At 37.3% G+C, this 22,099-nt stretch overlaps 1 protein-coding gene and 1 non-coding gene across 3 annotated transcripts in view; both read right to left on the bottom strand.

Moving 5' to 3' along the window:
- The window catches only part of LRMDA (leucine rich melanocyte differentiation associated), a 999,992-nt gene that overhangs the window by 152,016 nt on the left and 825,877 nt on the right, over positions 1-22,099 (bottom strand). The window lies entirely within an intron of this gene.
- On the bottom strand, positions 19,174-19,280 carry LOC111736582. The gene has a single exon (XR_002779210.1). It is a non-coding gene; the product is annotated as a U6 spliceosomal RNA (small nuclear RNA).

The following is a 22,099-nucleotide window of genomic DNA, read 5'->3' as shown; positions in this document are numbered from 1 at the left end:
GGAAGTTTGATTTATTTTAACATTTTTGACAAATTAGGACATATCCCAAATATCAAGTATGGGGTGTGAGATTATAATAATTAAACAATTGTGCCAACTTGCAAGTATTAAGAACATGTTCCTCCACTAAGATCAAGGCTATCAAATAAAACTGAGAAGAAACTACATTTCACCCTCTGAAGAGCTATTCCTAAGGCATTGATTTATGAATCCCTGTAATCACATGCTTAATATAATCCAACAATCTTCCCAGTATATAATAAGGATCCATTAGTAAGTATTACCTTAAAATGGGTGAGCAGCATTAGCAACTTGGAATTTTGGGGGCATAGAGTCCGAACATTTTCTTTAACAGAATTCCTAGCTTTAGCATTAAAATAATTTAATCATTTATACTTTCAACAAATATGTATGAAGCACTCACTTTGTAACCAATTAGGGCTGAGGACATATAAGAGAATAACATATAGTCTCTATCCTTAATAAGGCCCTATACTTGTTGAGTTTAGAGGAGATAAACATATAAACAAATACTTGTTTTAATAATAGGCAGAGATAGCAAATTGATAAAATCATTCAAAATAATTTTCATGTTATTGACCAAACTGAAAGAATGTTCTCATTTTAGATTTTAAATCAAGTATCCAAAGTCCTTCTAGATTTTATGTTCTTTTGTTGCATACTTGTTGGAATAAAATTCGCCAGAGACAACATGAGTCAGTTAAGGTGCATCATCAGTAGCAAGTGTTTATTGATCACTTACTGTGGGCATGATGAAGATATTAAAAAATATGAGGCACAGTTCCTGCCTAATGATAGCTAAAAGTCAACTAATGTGAACACATTAAATAACAATTTTAATAAAAGGCAAATGAACAGAGAAGGATACGAGTACCATGGAGAGAGTTTACTTTAGTGAATGAAGGTAAGGTAGGACATGAATGAGATCAGGAAGCTCACGAGAGAAGACCATGGGACCTTCCTAGAAGTGTAGAGCATGCTTAATGACAGTGAGGATAAAATTTATTCTGGGCCTAAGTTATCTTTTGATATCCAAGTTCACTTTTATCGCCTGAATAATGATGAATGCTTTGGAATATAGAGGTAGTAGGTGTTTCTGAAGACATAAAGTTCAACCTATTCATTTATTTTAGAAAGAGGAAAGAAACTAGGACAAAGAGAAAAAGCAACATGCACTCCGCAAGATGGTATGTTAGTAGATTCAGGACATAAGCCTGCTCTTTTAAGTTACATCTACCTCTTTCTCTACTAGAATTTGTAAAGCTAGAATAATTGAGTTCAGAGATTATAAACAGATCATTCACACTTACAAATTCTACCTTCTTCACTCTAAAACCCCTTCTGAAAGTATCATACCTTTTGGAGGCTTCTAGGATACACTCATGTAATGAGATGTTCAGTATAGACCCCTATGAATATTACTATATAAATTGGTTGGTACTTGTTTTTAGAGCTCCCTTAGACTCCTTAAGAAGCACCAACTGTAACACAGTACACTCAATTGCTACATAAAAGTAAAAGCAAAATAAGAGTTTCAGGTAAAGCAGAGCCATAAATCTAGGAATTTAAGCTCCTCTCCTCAGGCAACTAAAAGCCAATTCTGCATTTCCTCCTACTTGCTGACAGCCTCTTGGGCATTCAAATAGGAAAGAGTTGAAAACCAGGATTTCCGGTCCAATCTAATACTGGACAACACTTAATGGCTTAAGTAGATTAATAATACTCTTGCTATTGGAATTTTGCCTTTCACCACCTTTCACCGTAAGCTTGGCCTGTACTTGATCTACAGGGAGGCTGAATGTTGAAGAGTCTTTTACCAGACCTGATCTCATTCAGCACCCTGTCTGGAACTGACAACCCAATTTCGACACCAATCAATCAGTAAGAATTTATTGACTGCTACTATGTCCCCCACACTACCTATGATACTGGCAGAGACCTAGAAGAATTATAAAACTTGTTTGCCGTCTCAGAGAAGTTAGAATTGACTTGGGTTTTCAATATTAACAAACATAAAACAAATAGAGATCCAAACAAAATGATCATCAGTAGAAAGCTCTCAGTTTTAGAAGGCCCAAACTCTATATGCTAAAGGAAAAACTCAGGGAGCAATGAGAGCTGTTGGGGTTATAGAACTCTTAGTGAGGAGGAAAGCCCTGAACTGGCCTCAAAGGACACACAGAATATGAACAGGAAAACAGTAAATGAAAGAGAGTTCTAGAATAAAGTAATAATATGAGCAAAATGAATCATAACTATAAGATAACAAAGAGAGAGCCTTACTGGAGAGTACGTGGTTAGAGCAGTAAGAAATTGATTTGGTTAGGAAAAGAAAATTAGAAATTAGACAGGTCTGGATATAACATTTGACATAAAGTACAAAAGTTTGTTTCAAATGTGTATCTTTCCACTTAATGCCATCATTCAGATGGCTGAAACTTCTCTGCCATCTGTAATATCTTGCCAAGGTATCTGTCATATAGTATATACCTAACAAATACCAGTTGAATAAATGAATGATTATGTTGGTTAATAGATAAATGTATAAGAATAAATTATAATTAAAATACATTGATCCAAGCATGTTTTTAAAAAATATGAAAAGTTCGTAAAATTTACTGCAAATGGCATGCTACTCTCAGTCAAACACAAAAGAAAAAAGAAACCATTCATTCCATAGGTAGTGTGGAGTTATTGAACACACACCATAGATACATCATAATGAAGAGAATAGGATGGGAAAAAAGAAAATAAAAAAGAAGGAAGAGAAGGAAGGAGGGAGGGAGGGAAAAGGGCGGGAGGAGAAGAGAGAGAAAGAAGAAAGAGAAGGAGGAGAGGGAGAGAGGGAGGGAGGAAAATAAATTAATTCAGGTATCAAAAAATGTTACAAAGAAAGTGACACACTGATGGAGAGTGACTGATTCGTGAGTAGGTTCATAGTCTTTAAATTGAGTGGTCTGAGGAGACCTCCCTGAGAAGTCGATACTAGGACTGAAACATCAATGAGAACTGAAAGGTTCAGAGGAGACATTCAGCTAAGGAACAAAGCATTGCCAGACACAGTTACGGGAGAAACAAGACATCCCAGAACCCACTGGGTACTCTCTCCATAGGAAACACTCATTCTTATCAAATTATATACTTGTCTCTGAGCTAGGACATGTGGTTGTAAATTCAGATCGGAATTCAAAATTTCAGAATCATTCCCTGATTTATCTATAAACAATTGAGACTCGTAGCTTATGGATTCTACTTGTGGTTCACAATGGTTAATGCAGTGACTCTTACCCATATAAAAATCACTGCAAATAGCAATTGTCCATTTTCTGTGGTGAACTATAATATGAAACAACAATGCCTCATAAACAGTATGTTGGCTGCAGTATTTCTTTCTCCTCACTTCACGGCCCAGGAAAGAGTACTCAGAGCCCTATGGTACAAGCACATGATTCATAAAGATGGCTGCTCCTTTCAGCCCCTGACTCAGCCTAGGAAAGAGTAGAAGCAGAAACTTCCCTTCCAGATGTGCAATGAGGGGAGAAAGTCACTCAGTTCTCTAGGGACAAAACAGTGCTTTGAATTTCAAAGGCGATGCCCCAGAGGCCCCACTAGACTCACTCCACAAAAATGTTTGATGAATTACCATGGCAGGCATCAACTTTGCAGATTAATGACCAAAAGCATTTAGTTTATATCTCAGTGGAAGAGGATAAATTTTCTTTTGGCTTCGAGAATCTGAGGGATCGAGAAACCCAGCTAACCACAGCACCTCTCTCTTCATTCACAATGCTTTACCATGGATCATTTACTTTCTACATTCCCTTTCAGCGGGTTTTCATAAATTTAAGAGAAACAGACAGCATGTCTGTGTTCTGCTTCTTTTGCAATACGATGACCACCAAGTGATTAGAAATAGTCTTTGGGTTAGTGTAGTTGGTGGAAAATCATTGAGGTTTGTTGTGAAATTCATTCTCAACTCATAATTCAACTAGACACTGAGTGGCTATTTTCCCAACTTTAGACCAGGCTATTAAAAAAGTACTGGCATCAAATTAAAAATGTATGTCAAGGCCAAACCCTCATCCTTGTGTGTGTACATGTACATGTGCATGTATTTTGCAAAGTGTAGAGTCCCTACGCAGAAGTAGGAAGGCACAAGCTAAAACCTGAACCCAGGACTCAGGGTTATGATTACTTTTTCTTCCCTCCCCTATTTATCTCAACAAGACCTCATGCTTTCATATTGTATTAAACATTACAATGTTTCCATGAGAAGAGATATTATTATTAGATGCCGACTCCCACATCATGTTTTGCAAGAAGCAAAATTTTTGTATAACAATCAATCATCTTTCTTGAACAATTACAATCTGCCTAGACTTGCTCTAGGTATTTCTTGCAGATACAAGAGAAGAACAAGGCATGATCTCTACCTCATAGTCCGTCTGAGGAGAAAGTGTATACAACTTCACGGGAGACTACAAGATGGTAGCTGAATAGAAAGGCATGTGAGACAGCTAAGCGCATAGCTAGAAAACAGTCTAGGGAGTAGAAGGGATTTTCACGGAGCCTTGAAGTATAAGCAAGGAGTAAGACAGGATTGAAGAGCTAGAGGAGAGAGATACTCTGTCCTAAGCATGGTGACATAGAACGTGAGGATGGAGAAGCAGAGTATGGATTCCCATGTGAGAAGGTGTCGGCAATAAGGAAGGAACACATCATGAGGGCTTACAACACCAGAAAGAAGAATTGAGCAGAGGATCCTTAGGGGTTATTGAGAGAGGGTGAGTGAGGGGTACAATGATGAAATAAAAGGTGTATTTTCTAACTACTCGGAACAGATTAAAAGAAGTTGCAGGTAGTAATGAACATTATATTAGTGATACATTTGGACAGTTGTCAACTCTACTTTGGTTTTCTATTAGAAAACTGAAAATCTAACATTTTTCTCTTTTTCAATTAGCACAAGCAAAAAAGTGAAGATAACCTACCAGAAATAAATGACATAAAAAGATTCCGAAATGACATACAAATGGTTTGAGAATCCTTGGCTCCACTCTTATGTGGAATTAGTAAGAACACAAAGGCAACTTCTTTTACAGTCAGTGGTCAATGTGAGAGATTACTTGTAACAGGTAAGAGGCAATTAATAAACATTAGATTTGCTTTCCTGCCTTAAAACAAGACAGGCTCATGAAAAGCACGCTGGTGGCAAATAGAGTAACCAGCTTCTTAGAAAGCCAACCCAGCATCCTTACCAGACCCAATTTACCCCAAATAATATATAATTACTTATATACATATGTAATTAGTTTAAAAATATGAAAAAAATTGTTTTTATTTGAAATTACAAATTGCTCTATATTATTTACCTTTCGGTTACATAAATTCTACTATTTAAATGAAAATTGAATTAGTTAAAGTAGCAATTAATAGCAATTAATAGAACTAATTAAACAGATAATATGTGTGATCAAAATATAACAATATTTTTATAATGTTTCTAGTCTCTGATATAGCAATTTTTAACTCTTTTTAAAACTTCTTATTGGATATTTAAATGTCGTAGGCTATATTATTATGTATTCTTAAAATATACAAATATAAGACTTTTTAAATATAAGACTTTTTAAATATAAGACTTTTTTAGAAACGGATATTACTTAAAGTCAATAAAAAATAACAATGTCATATTTCTCTTCCATGATATGATAGGATATTTTTACTCTTTCTGTTTCCTTTCCCAATAATGCTCCTCTGAACTGCCTGATGCCTTTAGGACACTCTTGTTTTTCTTCATGTTGTGGTAAAACTGAATATAGTCAAACATAAAATTCTGTTTGACTTGTGACTATGCTCTTATCAAGCCCACACTGCACTGTTCTGGTGTCAGTCCAGTGTGGTGACATCAAGCTAAACACCCTGTCAACAAAAGCATTTCCGCATGGGACACTTTGGAGTTTACTTAATAGCAAGAGCAAGATTTTAAACTTGCAGGAATTTGTTTCCAGCTCTCCAGAAATGTTCCTCCACTTTGTATCTATATGCTCATTTTGAGAGACTAGCAGTCTGTCAATCAGGTCCTTTGCATCTATAAATTCATACAGAGACTGTCTATATCCCACACGTCCATCGTTTTTAAAACACCATGAAGCAGATTGGATGTCATCATAAGTTAAACTTTTACTCAGCGAAATGGTTCTAAAGCACAGAGGTATTTCATACTTGTAAATTCAAAACTTTTCTCAACTTATGAAATCAATTGGATTCCAAGTAAGTTACAGTTTCAGTAAAGAAACTGAGAAAGACCTCTCTAACTCGGCTGTTTTCTAGTGACATTTTTTTTTAATTCAGTAGCTGCTTTATTTCCAAAAAAAAAAAAAAAAAATCTTTTTTCCCCCTTCCGTATGAGTTTTTGTCATATCCTACACACAACATCAAACAACTCAGGTATAAATTTTTTCTAGGCTCCCTGTAGCCCCTTCATAGATCATCAAAGTGTTTGGGAAAAACAGCATATAAATTCGTTTTACTATAACCCTTTTCTCATTTCTCATCCACGGTGTATTCCAAATTAGAGAACATTCTCCTTCTCCTACACTTTGAAAATATGATTTAGAGCAGGACAACATTTTAACATCTTTTCTATGGTTGGCAATAATGATAGCCATTGTGTAAGCACATATCTAAAAAGGTTGTCTCCTTCCATTTTATGAAGTAAAAAATCGCAAGTGTTTCTGCCTGTTTTGAAGAAGCTAGAAGTGACCAAAAACTTTCATTATAAAAGCTTTGAAATCGCAGGTAAACGAATCATACTCCTTTTTAGGAGTGTTGTAGACAAGGTGTTCAGGGTATTTAGCAGTTAAGATTATTTCATTTTATTTGGTAGGAATTTTTAACACTAAACGGAGTTTGCCAATATTTACATTTGCACTGTCTGCCAATATGCAGATAGATGAGCCAAGTATAGCTTGTATTTACATAATATATCAACAATCTATTATGTTTTCAGGATTTTCATTAAAATCTTCATAGAATCAAGAAAATCTTTTAAAACTGTTTTTCAAGTCCAAATACTAAAATACCAGAGGGAACATTATCTTATTGCTGTGATCCGAAGGGTCACTTGATATACTACCAAATGCATGGTTGTTGGTCAGATCTGACAAAATTAGCTCTACTATGTATGGGGCCAAAACATGTTACCTCATATTTCTTCTTGAGTTCATCCATATGACATTTTAACTGCAACCTATGAATCAGGAAATAAAACTTTAACCAGTTTTGTAGAGCAATCAAGGGAACCATGCTGCTTGTTTATGTGGTATGCCCAAGATGAGCACTATTTTCAACTGTGTTGTTATTTTCTTAAGAGACAGAAAAACTTTTAACTGATTTAGAAGTACTTCTATGTCTCATCCCACAACTGTGAGATTCAATCTCCCTGTGTGCTTCCACATCTCCTACTTCACCATGTCTAGTTCCAAATTCCATTTTTTTTTTAGTTTTTAAAAATTATTTCCTACATAATGTACAAGATGCTCTCTTAATTATTTATCTCCCCAATCCAGTTGTATGAGTCCTTCTATCTGTCATTAAAATAACAGTCATTGAACATTCTTTTTCTAGGATGTCTAGATCATGCTGGCATTGGTATTATAATCATTCCCGTTTTCATTATCTGAATTCTTAGAAGTACAGTCACAATATTCAAAGTGTAAAAATTAAACTAGCACTATCTTAATAAAAAGCTCAAGGATTAATTCACAAAGTTAAACACAGATGGACAGTTAGCACTTATAATTACAATGCACTTGAGTTGTATCAGTCGGAATGAAACAGTAATGGATGATTCATTAGTATGAATTTCAAATCATGGTTCTTAACAAAAATGGGGTGACAGCAACTATTTGACACTACAAATGGCATTGCTTTCAGCATCTGCATGTGGGCTACCATGAGGATTTTATACTCCCCCCCCCAACCTTTGGCACCATCACCTAAAACCAAGACTTTTTGTATCCCAAGGACAGGAATACCAGGATGCGGGACTTTCAGTGCTAAAACCAGGGCCATTGCAGACAAACTGGAACAGTTCATACTAGCAGGGATTAGATGCTACTCAGCATAAATACTTGCAATGTTAAAACAAAAAAGAACCATGAAGCCAATCATCTTATCAAGACACAATGAAATAACAGATGGAATAAGATTTTATTCAGAAACACATCTGGGAAGTTATGATCTACATTTGAAAATGGATTGCATGCAGAAAAAAAAATGTCTATCTGAGAACTGACCAGTTGGGTCTGCTCAAAGGTAGAAATATTTAGAATAACTGCAAATCTATATAACTAATGGCTATGATTTAAAAAAAAAAAAAAGTAGGAAGAACAAAATCTGGTCTAGGTGAGAATAAGGCAAAATGTCTTCACCTTTTCACCTCATCGAAACTAAACTTTCAAAGTCTAAACCAATTACCAGGATACTTCAAACCTCTATTCTAGTGGTTTGTATTTCATTTTGTCTTGCTGTGTATTATAAGTAGGGCAAAAAGTTTATTAGTGGTTCTCCCCCTCCACCTCCCACACATGGCCAGTGCTGGCTATTTTTTCCAAAATAGATATTTATCTGAAAATGAGCCTATTTCTATTAGTAAGGAATTAAACTCTTTATTTAGGGAAACACCGAAGGAATGCGTGAACATACTTGGCTAAACCCAGTGGAAGCATCACCAGGAACTATATTTGCTCATTTATCAAAAAAAAAAAAAAAAGACTCTAAGTTGTATCTAGAAAGGGGCTTTCCAAAATGGGGATTTCTTTTAGGAGAATATTTACATTTGCCTGCAATGCTTTACCCACTATGCAGAAGGGTTCGGGGTACTTCCCTCATCTCAAGCAAGTAAGGAGTTTGATGGCCCACTTGGATAGCTTGGTATATGCCCTCTGCATTTTCAGAGTCAGAGTGAACAGATTTATGACTTATGTCTAAAAAATTTAACAAGTAAAAGAAAGATTATCCTGAAGCTGCTTGCTAGGTGCCTCAATAAAAAAGTCCTGATTCAAGGATGTAACTACATCACTATTAGTAAGTCAAAGACCTGTATTTCTATGGAGGAGGTCAGGACCAAGTGAGAACAAAGCACCCTGGGGTTGTCTTGGATTATACCTTGTTGGAGGTAAGGAGATCCCAGAAAAGAGAAATCTCCAGATGTCCAAGATTTGAAGGAGGAATCACAGTGAACAGCCTCAGGAGATAGATTTATTGTCATCAAAGAGAACTGCAAGTGAGAGGACCCCAGTTGTTTATGAAAGGGCCTGTGAAGAGAATGGCCAAACATCTGCCACTGGAAGAGCAACCCAGAGCCAGGTGGGTACCCTCCAAGCAAGTATGATCCTGCCCCTTACTTCTCTTCCCTCTCCCCACCCAACTCACCTGGTGTGTGGGAACAAAGTAAGTATAAAAGAATAAAGGAAGATGTTACACAGCCACAGAAGATGCGTTACCTGTTGATAAATTTCAGAGTTTTTATTCTTACCCTAGACTTTTTATATTTATAACTGAACCAAGACTGTTTTGAGTCTCAGTAAACAGAGGGCTTATCATTATCTAAGAGTAAGCAACAAGCTCTGGATACTGACAGATTTTATTCAGATGCAGAGATTTACAGGGGCAGTTGTGAGAAAAATAATAAAGTAGTATTGTACCCCAACACGTAATACTAAACCAATATTTTGCGAAAAGCACCAATGGCTTCCTGTAAAGTACCTAAGGAGAATCCTCTCATTTTTTGACACGGAGGCCCAATACAAAGGAGAGGAAGGCAACCACCATCTTGCATTTTCATGGCACGTCAATGTCCAGCATCACATCTGATACTGTCCTACAAAATAGCTGGCTGAGGATGACAGTTCCCATTTTACAGAGGAAAAACAGGATAAAATCTATGACTTGACTTACCTAAAATCTAAAAGCTCAGGCACTGGCAGATCCAAGTTTTAGAACTCTCATCATCCAAACTCCTCATTCAGTGCTTTTTCTAACATACATGCTATTTTCTTTAAAGGACAGGATGAAAGGTCATTTGCAAACACTAGAATCCATTTCTGTAACATGACTGGAAAAGACTTCTCAGTGAATAAAACTAAAATAATTACAGCTGTTAGGTTTTTTAGATAGCAACATTAGCTTTGAAATAAAGTCAAGAGCAGCATAAAATAGTATGACCCCAGGCAGAGTAGATGAAAGCCTTTTCCAAACCTGGGCTGGTTGCTCTTTATCACTGGATATGGATTTTGTTTTTCCCCCTTTAAATAATTTTAGCAGGGAGGGTCTCTTTGATTACACTAAAACAAAATCTTGTGTACTAGCAATTCTTCTGGCATAAAGTACAAGGTCTATTATCACTTTTTTTTAACTGGCATAAAATCTAAGAAAAGCTTCAAGGTGCAAATGATCTGCAGTCTATTTAACATCATGGTTATTTATTTTTATGAGACTTCATTATTGCTCTTTACCCTAAATTATAGGTATATTCTTGGCTCCATTTCTCACTCTTCTGCAAATGCCAAAATACTTTTTTTTCTATATTTCCAAACAACCTTCAATACATCATCAATCAAACATTCAACATCCTATAGATAATGGGTTGGACAAAGGCATGGATCTGTGGAACACAGTAGTTTAAGCCAGAGTTGTGAGTGCAATTCTCTGCCAAGAGAAGTGCCACATGCTTATCAGAATTATAAGGGAAAATTCCCAGGTTGCAAAATTTCATAAGATTGAGTTCTCTGGCTTCATGTTAGACTAGCATTTAAATGTCCAGGTTTTCATAGTTTTACATTTTTACTTAGCTAGTTGTGTCATAATTATACAATGAGACATCTTTTGCAAAGACATAATGTCCTTTTTCTTCTACCCAATTTTCTTCTCCTAATAATTGTCACCCCACTTTTGTCTTTGCCCTAGTAGAAGCCAAGTTCTTAAGGTTCTTGGTTCCTCCAACATGGAAAACTACTTGGAAATTTTTGTATAAACAAATTTTGCTAAGTTGCTGTAATTTGGGGTCAAAATTTCCCAAGCCTTATCAAAATAGCAGCTTAAACTAATAACAACCACCCTACAATAATAATCCCTTATAGCTAAAAATTATAGTTTTTAGATCACTAATTTATGCCAAGCAAAGTGGTAAAGTGCTACACAGATGTAAGATATTATTAAAGTTACCCCTTTCTCTGTCAAAAATTCCACTTAAACTTTAAAGTTGGGTTGGATACCAACACAGTGAAATTGTCCCCTATCACACAAGCAGAGCTAATTAACCCCTTTTTTGTACCACCGCTACCCCTCCTCTGCCCCATCTTTGTTTATACTATTCTAATAGCCTGTCTTATGACATTGAAGTTATTTCCACACATATCTTCACTAAAGGGAAAGAGTATCCATCTCCATGGCCTGGTCTAGTTCCTAAGAACTCAAAAAGTGTTGTTGAAATGAGGTCTCCACAGCCCTGTAAAGAAGGAGGTCATGTTACCATTATTCCATTTTTTAAGACAAAGCAAACTGAGCCTCAAAAAGGTGACATGCTTCCCAAAGTCATAGAGCTAGTTAAGAGAAAGTCAGAACTTGAATCCGGACACCCAAAGTTCTAGTGTCTGTGTGCTGATATCACACTGCCTGTCTTTGGGAACTCCTTTCATAGAATGTTCACTGTAAGCTAAAGCAACATCCTTAGCTTGGTCGTTGTATTTACTTAACCTAATAATAACAATAATAATAATAATAACAACAACAACAACAACAACAACAGTTTTTAAGAAATAAAATTCTACCTACTTTCATGGAGAAAAGTTTTTTATGTCAACAAACCAATAAGAAAGGGGAAGGTGGTGGAAAGAGGAAGGAAGGAAAGAAGGAAGGAAGGAAGGAAGGAAGGAAGGAGAAAAGGAAGGAAGGAAGAAAAAAAGGAAGAAAGGACAGGAGAAGAGGGGAGCAAAGGAGGGAAAGAGTGAGCAAAAGTGCTCATGTTACTAAGTCATGTCATCAAACTGAGTTTAAAACTGTCTTTCTCATTTTATCCACCATCACTACCACTCACTCATCTTATGTTCCAGTTAAACTGGTCTAGTTGCAGCTATATTGAAGATAAGGAACTAAAAAAAATGATTTGTATTTTGATCCTATATCCTGCAACCTGCTAAATTTACTTATTACTTCTATTAGTTTTATGTAGATTTCATTGTGTTTTCTACATAGATGATCATTTCATCTGCAAATAAAGTCAGTTTTTCTTCTTCCTTTGCAATCTGGATGCCCTTTCTTTCTTCCTTTCTCTCTTTCTTTCTTTCTCTCTTTCTTTTGTTTGTCCGTTTGTTTGTTTGTTCATTCTTTCTTTCTTTTCTTGCCTTACTGCGCTGGCTAAAACCTTCAGTATAATGCTGAATAGAAGTATCAGGCATGTATTCGAACATTTATTTAACAACACAAATGATTGGGTATTTTTCAGGCATTGAGTAAATAAAGCCCATGAAAGTTAAAGGTAAGAATCAGTCCCCGCCCCCCACCCCCTAAGGATTTCATGACCTGGGAGAGGAGCTCTCTACTGCTTAAGACATAAACCCAGATAAGGCTCTAAAGATAAGGCCTGGTCAGGTCCTTGGATAACAAAAGTAACATCAGCAGCAGCCGGAGCCCTAATACTTAAAGAGGATTAATATGGGCCAGGCACTGTTGAAAGCTCCTAATATGTATTAACTCATTTGCCTCTTCCATCTTATCCTCTTTTATAGGTAAAGAAAAAGAGACACAGGAAGATAAGGAACTTGCGTCTCCATAGCCAGTGGTCTTAAGTGCTAGGCTAAATTGCCTTCAGTTACCATGACTTCATTAGTAAGTATTGAGTGTCCACCCTTTGCTAATTTTATGTCACTTCCAATTAATTTAATTATCACAAAAATCTTGTTTTATAAATGAAGGAACTGAGGTTCAGAGAGTTTAAGTGGCCTGTTCAAGGTCACCCAACTAGCACAAGATTCCAACCAAGATGCTCTGACTCCAAATTCAATACTTTTTCCACCACCCTTGATTCCTTTTTGAGTAACTAATATTTATATAGTACTTGGCAGTTTACAAAAACCATGATCAAATTTTTGCCTTAAATGGCACTTAAAGGAATTGAAATTTTATTCGCTAGGCAAAGGAGAACCTTTGTCAGTTTTTGAGAAGACAGAAAATGTGAAAGGATAAGATGTATTTCGGAAATACTAGAGCAGTATTGTGTTTTATGAATTTGCTGAGGCAAGTCTGCAAGCACAAGGGTTAGGAGGCTCGTCATCTCTTAGGAGGCTTGAACTTCACCTCTGAACTGGTGAGTCCTTCCCTTCAAATTCACTTGACAGTCAGGAGAAGCCCTGCTTTAAGTAACATTCCTGGACGGAACTCCCAGAAGAGCAGAGATAATAAAAGTATTTCTTATGTCACTTCTTTCTCTGCATTTAACTTTGGGGAATATTTTTGTTAACTGAGAAGAGCACACCAAGGAACCATTATCACTGATACAAGGAGAAAATGGATGGTAGATTTCCTCAGCCACGTCCTATCAGTGTCAACAATTTAACTAAACATATAATAGGCATAACCTCATCAATGTTAAATTTTCTAGGTTTCTGGCACATATCTCTTCATCTCCCTCATTAAGTTTATAGAGTGTTCTTTGGTACATTTGCTCAATATGAAGATTTCAGTTTCAATAGGCATATATTCGAGTCCAATAGGGGAATGATTTTTCTGCCTTAAGTAGTTAGCAGAATAAGAGCATGTGAAATGAACAAATGCCCAAAGCCAGGTACTTGTCAAGCAATAGTGAATGAGTTTGATGCCATCCATAATGATCCTGCCCCATTCACCAGGGGTGGGTCCAATACAGATAAGCCAACCGAACCCAAAATATGAAGAATTATTTTGTTTTCATCACTTTCTTCGCTCCATGACCTGCACCACTATTCCCTATTCAGGATCTGCCCTCATTCAGAGCTAGAGTCCCGAGGTCTTCATTATTACACCCCCACCAGGATGGTTGCTCCAAACAAACTCCCCAAACCGAAATCTATTCCAGCCTCCCTTCATTTACCCCAATTTTAACATATTAGTATTCTGTGCTTGAGTATGTAAGATGAAAATGTTTGTTAAAAAATCATTCAGTCAATGTTTAAGTGATAATAAGCTTGATATGATTTCTGTCTCAGGGCTATCTGTGTTTTAAAAAGGAGTGTCAAAATTCAGGAATGCCTTAACCTATAGAACGAGTTCAACCATAGAGAGGATACTGTAGAGCTTCAAGGTGGGAGCTTTTACAGCATCTATTAAAAATGTCCTGTGAGAAACAGCTAACCCCATCAATATACTTATACCTCAGTTTCCTCTTGTCATATAGGGCTATAATACTGACCTCACAGGATTATTGTGGGGATTAAACAAGTTGATTAATAATTGTTATAAAACTCTCAGAAAGTTACACATAATTGAGAAGTTTCTAATGACCTCATACGTAGGGGCCTTTATATAGATAACCTACTTGACCTATCTCCATGGGGTCTGAAGAGATGAGAAACCACCTAGATAGTGAATTTGTCAGTCACACAGGATTATAATTTTTACCTACACTATGTGCTGGGCCCAACTACAGATGAATTATCCTATCTCTAGTTTCTCAAATACCCACAGACAGCCCCTGTTTCTTGGATAGGCTGAAGACACCTTTAACACTGTCTACACACTGTCTTCTGGTACCTACTCACACAAGACTGCCATAACAACACTGTGTGAATCAAGGCAGTGTGTAGACCAACCCAAAGGCAACAAGATGCTCTTGGTCCTGAGATAAATAACTGAACCAAGGACATAATCCATGAGGAAAGGTAAAACTTGCTACTGTTTTATTTTGAATGAGCATTCTATTCCCAACCATGACAGATCTTTCTATTTTTACCCAAAATGATTTTCATAGACCTTCAAATGCTACTGTCTTTTGATCAAGACATGGCACAATCTATACTCTTTCACTACTTTTCACTCCTAGAGTCCTTAGAATATTAGAAGTCTACTTGATTATCTGTGAAAATAGTTGGTTCTAGGTATTTGGGGTCATCAAATCATGAGAAAATGAGAGTCTCATAATTCTTGATCAAAGTATCAAAGAAGGATAGTACTGAAGGGCAAATATCCTGGGACATTCACTTTATTTTACAGAGCAGGAAACTGAGGCCTGAGCTTAAAGAAACATTCTGGAATAGAAGACAGATCTGAAATGTGAACTTGAGTACTATGTAACCGCTCTACCACATGGCATCCTTTCCCCTCTGTTGTGTATGCCATGAGCACTAATGTAACCTGCAAGTGCCCTTTCCTATAACTACCTCCTCTTATTGTTCCCTAGCACAGAGGAATTAATGAATGTCTCATATTCCCATTTGCATTTTAACCTTCTTCCTCCCTTACTACAGGTCTTCTGATATTTCCTCCTCAAGTTTCAGGTTGATGATGTGAACTAACAGGCCTTTTCTCAATACTTTTGCAATGACCAGTGGCTGCTCAGGTACCTGTCACCAGCACTGTTGTGTCTGTTGGCTGAGACACCAATGTTCTCTGTCATAAGATAGAACCACAATGACACTGGGGAAAATGAGAGTGTAGAGGATAGTTTCTGCAACTAGCCAGCTCCATGGGCTACCTGCAATATGTTCCGTGGTCGATAGTCACATGAGCCAGGGTGTATGGACAGAGAGGTGAGAAGAGCCTTCACTATGGGAACAGGAGGAATGTTGCCCCTTGCCAAAGATCTCTGTGGTGGTGAGGTTGATGACAGGATGCATAGCACACAACTCTGGCTGGATGCCACACATCTGGGCTCAAAACCAAGCACATGAGTTATTCAAATCAAAGAAAATCTAATCAGCGAATATTTTCAGTGCCTACTATGTGCATCCAGACAGCTGTGGTTAGAATGAATGTCACTTAAGTCCTACTCAATCCCCCAAATTCCATTGTTCTATGTTCCAGATGCCTGATATTATATTAATTGAATATTTATGTTTTGAACTGAGCATCTGTTGGCATATGTTGATGTGCAGACAAAACCAAAAGTTATGAACTATTTCTCTAGCATGTTAATAGTACTCTTGTCAAGCTCCCTAGATGAAGGCTGAAGACAGTTTATCCCAAGCCTCCAACCATTTCTAAGACTGCCATCCCTCTTGCTGTCTCCTGCGCTATCAGAATGCAGAGCAGTTAGATAGGCCATGCTTCCTCCCATAGCTCCAGGGAGGTATTCAGGTGAGAACACCACCAGAGGCAACATCTTTCTAAAATCAGTGTTCGGATGCCTCTAGGCTCACAAGCACTCAATGCCGAGAGGGAACCCCATGCATAATTTGGCATTTGTGATGCTCTAAGAACAAAGGATATGATATCCCTTTGTTTCTGGACATCCTAAAGTTGAAATGACATCTTGGCTGACAATTATGATTCTGCATTCTTTTATAAATCATGCTTTTTCTGAAATAACTTAAAACAGGTGAATGAACATTCAGTTGCTTCAATTCTGGCGTTTCTCCTATGGCCTTTACTAATACTACGACCAAGTACTGCAGTCATGAAATTAATAAAGTCGAGGGATTTGCTTTTAGTTTGCTTTAGGCCATTTACTGTTTTCACTCTTTAGTAAAAAGAAACAGCCACTAAGGTGAGGTTGGAAGGACCCCTCCATATGTGATGGCAGTCTCCAATTTTTCAAGGTCCTCTAGGTATTGTCAAACAGGCTTTGTACACACTCTAGTTAGCATGCTTATGTTTGTCTCTTATTCTCACAATGATGTCTAAGCTCCTCAAAGTCAACAGGTTCTTCCAGAGGCTTCGCAGCCCCATGGCATTGAGCACAAGGATCTTCACAATAGTTATGATTCAGCATTTACAGGCAGGAAAAGAAAGAATCACTAAAGGCCAGGATTGCTTGTGGCCTTCCTAAAGGGAGATAGGAGGTGGAAAAAATCTGGAAATTTGGGTCTCCAAGCCTAGCCTTCGTGACTCCCTTCTCAAGAGTGTGAAATCAAGGACCCTTTGGTCACTTCCCTTTCATATTTACCCTGCCCACTGGAGAAGGTGGCCTCTGTAGCTAGTCTGATCCATGAGCCACTGGGTTTCCTCACTGTCTATGCTTAGCTAATCAAGAGAAAGCACAGTAAGTGTGCTTTTCTCAGAAACTTCCACTCTGAATCTCTGCTTTCTGTCCTAGGTACATGAATAGGCCTGGACAACCTAGAAGAAGCTTGAAATTCTCATATCTGGGGGCTACACTGTTCTCTATAATGCTTCGGATGAATTAGAAAAAGCCACCCTGCTAGGTAGATGCACCTATAGACTTGTAGCTTAGTAGGTGAACCGTAGGCCATCTTTTGACTTTGATGACTTTACCCCCTTGGTTTAGGGAAACCTTGTACTTTCTCACCCTTAAACCCATAAACTGGATCATGTCCTGAATGGTCTGTCTCCTCTTTTCTGAGCTCCACTCTGATTCCTGTAGCTCTACAAAATCCAAAATCCCCTTGGCTCTATTCAAGAAGATAGTTTCATCAGAAATAAAATTTTCAGCTCAAAAGACCAAGCCCCCTTTATACTCTCAACCCCACCTCCAGCCAAGTAATGACCTCGCAGAGGAGAAAGAGGCTTGAGGAGGGATGGAGGGTATTCATATCTCCTCTTGTCTTTTCTGTGTCCTGTCATTTTTGTTTGTTTGTTTTTTACTCTCAACCTTGCATTAGCCTTCTCATTTGAATCTTTATTTCACTAGTTCTCCACTAACAACTTCTTTGTTACAAATCTTGCCCATCTGCCCCAGGATGAAAGAACAAAAAACCACTGCTTATACCCTCCCCATGCTAACTTTTCTGTGGAATTTTGTGACCCAAAGATGATCCTGGCTTACATGCTAGAATTTCTTTACTATAGAAAAATTTCTTTATTGTAGAAAGAAATTTTGAAGTTGTCATTTTCATTTTAAAAACGAAATGATAAAACACACACATGCCATTATTTGTAAACGCCTACAGATGATGAAGAAGAATGTATATCAATATATACACATACATACAGATGAGTGATTGAGCACATGTGTATGTCTACCCATGGAGGCCAAAATGAACATTTCAGATGAAGAGAGTGATTGAATACCAAGGAAAATGGCAGGAATCAAGAGTGATTTCAAATTTCTTCTAGCTTTTCCTTCCATCAGTCCTTCCAGATGAAAAAAAAAAAAGTTTTCTCAGAATTCTATTTAAATTTGATACCTAAATTAGCTTCAAAAAGCAGTCATATGGGTGGCAGAAATGCCGAGGTTACTAGGCAGGGGTCTCATTGTGGTATGAGAATGATTGCTAGCTAGAAAAGGAGATTTTCTAGTCCTCTTCTGGTATTGCTTAGCTAAATCAACTCTGACACCTCTGTGCCTCAATGTTTGATATCTTAGATTCTTTCCAGGGTTTAGTAGTGTTCTGTGGTTATATTATTCAAAAATCATGTAGATATTTGGAATAATGACTACCATGTCTATGAAAACCATCACTGCCACCATCATTATCATCCTCACTTCTTTTCTTTCTAGACCAATTTGCAATTACCCACTTACAACTATACCTTAAGAAATGAACAAATAGCGGATTTCTTCATTTTGCAAAAAAGAATATAAATATAACTTTAGTCCTTTAACCAGTATATATGAATTATGCCCATTTCAAACTTGACAGGTGCCAAAGAGCCCAGAGCAAGACTGTCTCAAACTCTAATGATGGAAGACTCTTTTAATTGGGTTTCCAAAATAGCTGTCAAGGGCAATAATGGAAATGCCAAGAAAATGTGATCTTTAGAAAGCCTGAGCTCTGCTTATGGCCCCAAGTTTGGATCTGGTTTGATTTTTCAAATGCTATTCCAAATATTCCCTAACACAATAATTTGAGACTACGTTCAATGATAATTTAGTGTTCCTTCCTTTTACAACCATCATGTATGCTACTCTTTATACTGCACGTAACTTATGAAACTGGACATATGACTCAGCTAGCTCCTCAATCTAAAAATATCTTGGATAAGAGGACTTTTTTTTAAAATGTAGAACACTTCAAGAATTTGCAGGTCATCCTTGCATAAGAGCCATGCTAATCTTCTCTGTATCATTTCAATTTTAGTATATGTGATGCGGAAGGAAACATTAGAAGGTCTTTGTCAGAGATAGAATGGTTAAGTGGTAAAAATCACAGGTTTTGGAATCATACAGATCAGCAATAACTTTAAATATCTATGTTAAGAGAAAGTAGCATCGAGAACTACCCACATGTGTTCTTTGTATGGATTGTTCATCCTATACCTCATCAGATACAGTTATTGGCACATAGCATGTACTCAATAAATATTTATTGAACTAACTTAATCCATTCTCATATTGAACAAATTTACTTTCACTTAAAGAGGGCTCCATAATTTCTTGATAACCTGATACTATGTTCCTTGCAATTTCTTTAAGGGAGAGTTCTTGGTATGGGATATTGGTGTCTTTGTCCCCACCTCATCCATAAAGCTTTCTCTGACAGCTCCACATTATTTTTTTCTCATTTTTATGTTTTCCTGTTGTACTTATTCCAGGTTCCACTCACTTTGGTACATACATGATATCTTATCTTGCCATGTAAAATGTGTTTCATAAACACATCATCTTTCCTATGTGCCTATAAGTTCCTCAAGGGCAAAGGCCATGTTTGATATTTATTTTGTATGTCCCATGGTACACAACACAATATAAAGCACATAGAAAGCTCTGAACAAGTATTAAACTGAGTTGAATTTTAAAGACAATACTCCATCGCCAGTGATGATTTTGTTTTGGAGAATTATCAAAAGGCAAGACTAGTATGCACCACTTGTTTCACCTAAATTAAGCCCGTGGGCCTCTGCACTTGAAGTGCTAGTTAGGAAGCAGAGGATCAGAAAGCAGCTGCTTTCTTTCAACAAAGAAGAGATTGTATTTCGACAATGAATTTCAGGATTTCACATATTAGTCACCAGAAACTCTTGGCCAAACCCTTTGGTGTTATCAGGAATAAAAGATAACCCAGAGATATGTCAAATATCAATTTCCAATTACTTTCCTGTGACACACTTCTGCCACTTGGGAAAACTCCCAAGGGATCTGTTGCTTCTTATCAGCTCAGATCAGGTTTAACTTTCAGTCAAACAGGTAAAACTCGGCAACAGTGTGTTCAGCCTCAGTATTACAGTGTCTTCCTCTGACATTCAGATTCTCTTGTCAAGTCTTCAATATTGGCTTACACTGTCACTGGAGACCTGGTCCAATTGTGGAAGGCCTGCTGATATTATACATTAAACCACATGTTTTGGAGTGGAATGGAGATAACTTCAACACCTGTAATGGTCTATTGTCACTAAGGTTTCCCAAGCCGCAATTTGCACTGAGATGCTGAATGTAGGAACAACACCACACAGGACTTTTGCATCTTCAACTCCAGCCAAAAGGGAAAAAAAAAAATGGAGAGCCTTTAAAGCCTTACCTTTGATATTCAAAACACTGAAGAGTGTATCTATCCTCCAGATCACAGAAGACAGGCCATAGACTAATTGAAAAAAAATCTTTGGTATTAGGGATGTTAAAACTGAGGATCTGCAAAACACCAGAAATCACATGGACCCTTTATTACAAAGCAATGGAACAGGATTCGGAAAAACCAGAAAATATATCTGGGTTCATAAATCAGCCCAGTTAGAGGAAAATGCAAATGGTCAGCACCTGGAATAAGCCTCCATCTGGAGAAGGAGAGTAGCATAAAGAATCAAACTTGGGGGGCAAGGCTCCAGACTGTGCACTGTGATTAATGACTTGAGTGAAAGGTCTCAGTTAAGGCTGAACAATTAATTTGTTACCTCTCCATCTCAGAACTTTCCACAGCATAACTATGTCTTCCCTGATTTTTCATATTTACCAAAATGCAAGCCAGTCTGGGAAGCTTCGAACGTGTCATCATCAGACTGCTTCTGACAATTGGAAGAGACCTGGTGTTTGTCAGGGCTACTTTCATCAAATCAACTATGTTGACTCTGCATGCATGTCTTAACCTTTCAATTCCTTTTCAAGCTTAAGAACCATCTTAAATGAGGCAAAGGCATTGGCCTCGTTCTGTCAAAAAAAAAAAAAAAAAAAGTCCACAGCTCAGAGGATTGCAAATGGACAGCATATGGCCTGGCTTGTTTCTGGTCATTCCCCAAAAAAGTTCTTAGAGAACTGAATGTCCATGAGATTAATCGTTCCCTCCTGTTCTGCCTTTATCCTCTAGAATAGGTTTCTCTAATTTTTTTCAGATCCTCTGAAGCATTTACATAAAACCAATCACTTATCCTGAATCTACAACTAAAACTCTAAGGCCTACTAGAATCAAAGGAAGTCTTCAAACCACTTTCCATTTCTCCTAGATGTGAATTCATAGATGAGAAAGAAAGGCCAATACCCTAGAACCTGATTTTGAATGTGGAAGTATCAAATAGGAAGTACCTAAGAAATCTAGTTTCCTCATTTCTCATTTGACCTTTTAAAACTGCTTCATTTGTGACAAATGGTCTACCAAAAGTGTCTATGGCCTCCCACAAAGCAGGATTGGAAGAGTACTAGGTGCTTTGCCGAAGAGTATCTACTCTCGTGACAGGGGCTGATCCTTCGCTTTCTCTTTAGCCAATCCCATTCACAACTACTTCTCTCAGTAAAGGCATCTTGCTACCAGAAGAGAATCATAATGACAACAATAATGATAGAAGCAAGAGCAACAACACAATAACATGTACATAGCACTTACTAAGGGCCAGGAACTCTTTGAAATGCTTTACTTATATCAACTCATACAATTTTCACAATAACTTACTAAAGTAGGTGTTAGTATTATCATAAACATTTTACAGAGAGAGAGATACGGAGTAGTCAACTAACTTGTGAAAGGTCACAAAGCTAGTATGTGGCAAAGCCAGGATT

This window comes from Pteropus vampyrus, unplaced genomic scaffold (assembly GCF_000151845.1).
Source record: "Pteropus vampyrus isolate Shadow unplaced genomic scaffold, Pvam_2.0 Scaffold20, whole genome shotgun sequence".
Classification (NCBI taxonomy): domain Eukaryota; kingdom Metazoa; phylum Chordata; class Mammalia; order Chiroptera; family Pteropodidae; genus Pteropus; species Pteropus vampyrus.
This window is presented reverse-complemented; position numbering and strand designations above follow the sequence as displayed.